Source organism: Nothoprocta perdicaria, unplaced genomic scaffold (genome assembly GCF_003342845.1).
Source record: "Nothoprocta perdicaria isolate Ctin4 unplaced genomic scaffold, notPer1 scaffold_43, whole genome shotgun sequence".
Classification (NCBI taxonomy): Eukaryota; Metazoa; Chordata; class Aves; order Tinamiformes; family Tinamidae; genus Nothoprocta; species Nothoprocta perdicaria.
Window position 1 is genome coordinate 2,681,485 of NW_020455677.1, and position 5,536 is coordinate 2,687,020.

Consider the following 5,536-nt stretch of genomic DNA (forward strand, 5'->3'; position numbering starts at 1 on the left):
ATGATATATTTCTCTTTACTTTCTGGAGTGAAGATATTGTTTGATCATGATTCACTGAGAGATACCTAAATTCTGAAGTAAGACTTTAAGGTGTCTTTGACATGAACAGGTAGTAGCTTATCTTTCTAAGAAATCAACTCATCTTTTAGGAAGTGTGATTTACTAATAACTAGCAAAAAATGGCAAATTATTTTATTTTCAGATTGTTGAAGGGACAAGTAGAATGTAAGCCAATACTCACAAAAGCAAGCAAGCCTCGTTCCTTACAGCTGCTGGTGTAAAGGTACTGGAGTAGCTAGAAATGGCGTTCAAAGTATTCACGGTATTCAAAGCAAAATTTCAGATAATTAGGCATCACTGAATGTGTTCTTTTACTGTCTAAGCTTCAGACTTTGTGGATCTTCCCTGAACCTATTGGTACTTTTGTTATGTGGAAAGATATATCCATTTACTCCAACTCCTCGTAGCAGTTCTGTTATGGTTGTAGTCTAACTAATACCCTCCCAAAGAAATCATTTGTAATCTGCCATCTCTCTGGAACTTGTGCAAGATATCATAGTCTGTAGGAAATAAGGTTAGAAATGAGATCCAAAGGTCATCTAATCTGTCCCTATTACCTCTATATCACCTCCAAGGAATATAGCAATAGCATCCCCACCTTTAATATATTGTAACTTTTCCCTCCATCATGACTTACTGCCAACAGGAAAAACTTCCTTTGAAAAGTACATTTAAAAAGTGCAATTATTCTTTTTTTTGTCTTGTTTTTCAGAAGGGAAAAACARTGATTTTCATTATCTGTCTGTCACACAGGGAGTCACAGTATTGGTGGATAATGTACTGATTTGACAGATCTAGGCTATTTTCAGTAGTACTTCTGAAGACAATTTAAAGAGGAGAGCAAATTCTAAATAAATAACTTTTCTATAATTTTTCATAAAAAAATATTCTATACTGGATACTGTGGGAGTGAAAATTATGGAATTCTTTGCGGGAAGATGAACTTTGGTGAATTGTCAGTTTTGGAAGAAGCAGAAAGACTTCTCTTTGGTTTTGTTGTTATGTGAAAATGTCCCCTTTGAAAATTTTCAAAATTTAAAATTTTGTTGTTCAAAACCAATCTTTACTTAGAATTGTAAGATAACTTTATAAAAGAAATGAAGGCCGATACTTTCTAGAAAATTTAAGTAAAATATTATCTGTAGGTGTTGGGAATTTTCTTAACACTATCAATATGTGACCATTTTAGACCAGAATCTAGATTGAAATACTTTCCATAATTTGAAAAGCRTCTAAGAGCCATGAAAGAATTAAGGATGGAAAAGGTCATTGATATACTAGATAATTAATTAATTAATTAAAAACTGGAATCCTAGTGCTTCTGTCCAGATAATAAACTGTCAAAATCATTTTTCATGACACCTATGCAAATGCAAATATAAATCTCAACAAACTTTGATTTAGATGTCTCATGTTAGGTATGTACAACTTGAAAGACCTTAGAAAGAGTTGATTCTGAGAATTTATTGGGTAGCCATTCATAAAGAAATATCTACCTCTATATGTCTCAAGGTAAACATCTTAAGGCAGCTAAGGACTTCTGAAAATATAGTCCTTAAAGCAGAAGAAGATAAATAAGTAAAACGTGCTTCAGTATGTGGAAGTGACATTTTCATTTTCAAATATACACTTGGATGTTCTTTTCTTCAGTTTCTACCTTCATAGTTCTTCAGTTTCTACCTTCATAATTCTTGAAACACTCCGAAGAAGTTACTTTATCTGTAATCCATATTTTTTTTTAATTCACAAAGAAAATAGTTGTAATAACTGTACCAAAAGTGTGTAATTGACTTGTCTTTCTAGATCAGTCTGAAATCAGTATCTTGAGCCAAAAGGCTTCTTTTAACAGCTAAGGATTAGAGTTGTGTCCTGAAAAGCCCAGAGTATGAAAATTACATGTTTTATTTTGTTGCTGTTTTGAATTAAAACGTCATGGCCTTTCTTTTCAAGTGGTTAAAATATAATCTTGCTGTAATTCCATATTCAATGAGATTGAAAAAGTTCTGGGGGGTCACTTTATACAATCAGCCTTTTAATCTTATATCTTTCTTGGCAAGTAAATAAGCTTTCTAAACGTAATTGGTGTAATTATATGCACTGAACAACTTTATGTTGAGCTTCATGTCATATCACATTTTCCCCTTAGTATAGTCAATTTTAATTATATATAGTAATCTTTAAAAACTGTTGTTTGATCTCCTCTCTGAAGGAAGAGTTTTTTGCCTATTTTTGATCTCAGTCAGATCTCCTGATATACTTTGTTATAAAACACTCTTTCCTGTGTTGATATTTTTACCTACTTCACAGTAAAATGTGTTTTATTTTATTTAAAGTCGTATTAAGTGTGAGCATTATGATTTTATTTAGCATTTATATGTCTGAAATCCTAATGAAAATTTTGCGTATATTTCCAATAAAGGCACATGATTTTTGCAGGCAAATGCTAGCAATGGGTTAGCTTAAGAAGTCTGTCCTAAGGTGTAAGAACATATTGATACTTCTGGTGTGAAGTGAGATACAGGCGTAGTCCCTYGGTAGGCAATAGAGGTGTGTTTAGTAAGTCAGCCTTCATCAAAAGTTTCTCCTACAAAAGTTGGACGACAAGGCTCTATACTCTGTTTTCCTTCATTTTTCTATTGGTGATTTTCTGGTAAATACTACGTAAAAATAAGAGAGTGAACAATGTATTTCAGAGTGCATTTGATTTCCAAATAAATCTTGAAAAATTAATTTATTCCTGATCTCACTCTTTTTTACAGTTTTCTCTTTGTGTAACCTAGTCTTTTTTCAGACCTCTATTGTGGAACTTTTGGTGTTTGACACAAGCTTTTGGTCAGCATGATACTCATATTTTTCATATCAGAAGATGGATAATTAAGATTTGTTTTTTTTGACAAACTGAATACCCATACAAATGCCCATTTGTATTCTGTTGTCTTTTTGAGAATATTTTATTTGATTTGTAGCTGAGCTAAATATTTAATAAGATGACAGGCTTGTAGATCCAAAGCTTTTTCAAGTGTGTTAAGCTTAAAGCCCTTTACCTTGAAATAGCACTGTTGGGGGTTTGTATTCTGTCTTATTATCTCTAACTACAGATTTGCACAGTTTTTCTTTGCAATATTTCTGATAAATACTACATGTTTTTCAATAACTCACCATAGATTCTGAAGTGAGGATGAGTTTGTACATCATTAGAATTGTATATAAGCCTGATTTTGCTTATATCATCACTGTTATTTTATTAAAGTCTTTAAAATACACAAATGCTATCCYGGGAAAAAAAATCTATATATCTAGTGGTTATGCCAAGTCAGAGAAAGGAAAAGAAATCTGTTGCTTAGAGTTAGCAAATTTCCTTACATATAGWACAAACATTATATAGTCAATATACCACAACAGTGTGTTAGTAGAGCTTCTAGTAGCTTCTAAAGGTAATTCATTTTTAAGAGTGAATTGTGTATGCAGTGCTACTGGTGTTATTTTGTTAGGAGAGCTATTGGAAATAACAACCTACTGTGTGTAATATAAAAAAGTAACTACAATTGGTAAACCTTTGGATGCTGTTTCCTGGGGACAACTTTTGGTCAGGGTTAAATGGATTCATTAGGTTCCATTAAAATAATTGAAAATCTGTGAGATGTGAGTGATTTTGACCTGAAGATGTTTCATGGACTCTAGATTGTGTTTTCATACTATGAATTAGGAATGTTTAAAATAATTTTCTCAGCAATATTGATGAAAAAACCTATCAGCCCTCAGGCTGCTCTCCTCTATTTTAGCTCAGTCTGATCAATCAATGTATCTGCTTCTGGTTCCTCAACAATAGGAAGCAGCTATTCCACTCCATGTTCTAATAAATTTAACTCCAGATTTTTTTTTCTGACTTTTATTCTCTATTTTTTCTGCTGCAGAAGCAGAGTGAAAGATCTTAAAACAATGGCAGGAGAAGGAGGAGGATATACCAGTGGTAATTCAATCCAATACAAAATATTTCAGAGCAACTGTATTTATTAACCTCCCCAGGGTTTATGATTGCAAGTATTTTAAGTACTTTTTAAAGCAACATTTTAGCCAGAACATCATTTTAATTTGTATTTTTGTAGGATTTTTCTTTTTTTTTGGTTTAGGAAAGGCTGCCTACAGAAGAAAAAACAATGTCCCCAAATTGCCACACATTATTTGRGATACAGACAGATTTGTTTAAGACTTTGGATGCATAACTACTGAACAACTTAAATTAGAGAAGTGTAAACATTTGACTGTTAGGAATTTTAGTAGTTTGCTAAAAGATTTGATTATTTTACTCCAGATTATTTTACCAACAGAATATTGCAGATTTCCTATACTTTGTACTAAAATCTTGTGCACAGGCCTTGTATAAAAGATTCTAAAAGCTTGAAAATGTTTTTTTGCTGTTATTCTTCATAACTGATTTTTTCTCATTCAGCAACAGCTGATGAATAATGTCCTCCTACGGAGTATTCCATAGACAACTTCCTTCTTCCAAAATTGCTACTACCTCCTATTGCTCTCAATGGGATTGAAGCCACAGTTACTCTCACAAAGATGCACTTCTGCAAAATGACTAATGCTTCCCATTGTTTCCAGTATGAGTGGGACTGCTCTGAGATAAAATAATTGTCCCCGAAGCATAGGAAACACCAAAAAAATGTGGTCAGATTAGTAGTGACTATTTCAGAAACACAGGATCAAAATGATAATGTAATTAAAAAATAGTTTTATTATTTCTGAAATTGCAAATACTGTTGTGCAAGAGTTGTATGGAATTGTAAGATAGGTAAAATTTAAAAATTTTTATAGATGTAGCTGAAAACAGCGGGAACTTTATTCCTAACAATTTCTTGGTTTTGCAATTTCTTTTAAAATTTTTAGTAGTTGTAACAGCTTCAAACTAATTTTTCTTTCATTAGAGTTATTTTCTGTCATTAGTTTAATATAAATCTTATAAGGGATTTGATTAAAATATATATATATTTAAAAATTTTCAACACAGCAATCATTTATTAGTCTTAATTTTTCAGAAATGTAAAGAACAATATGTTGTATTCTAGTAATATACCCCATACTCATTGAAATCATTGTAAAATAAGTACAGAACGTAGCTCACTGACATGAATTAGTTACAAGTAACATAAAGAGATTTTGACTCCTGTATTCTTTTTCTAACAATAATTTGATTGTATTTTGAGTCATCATCAAGACTTAAAGTAATTAAGTAGTAGTTAATAATAACGTTCCTAATGGGAAAATACAATAGCAAGTAAATACTGCGGTATTTGCTGTGTCTATAATACTGCTTTCAAATATCTGAAAATGGAACRTTTGCTTCTGTTTGATCTGTTGACGTCAAACTGTTTCTTCCTGGAGGCAACAGTGCCAATAGAGCATGTTCTGACCTTATTTTCTTCTATTTTGCCCTTTTTCATGCCATTTGTTAGCATAAACAGGAGAT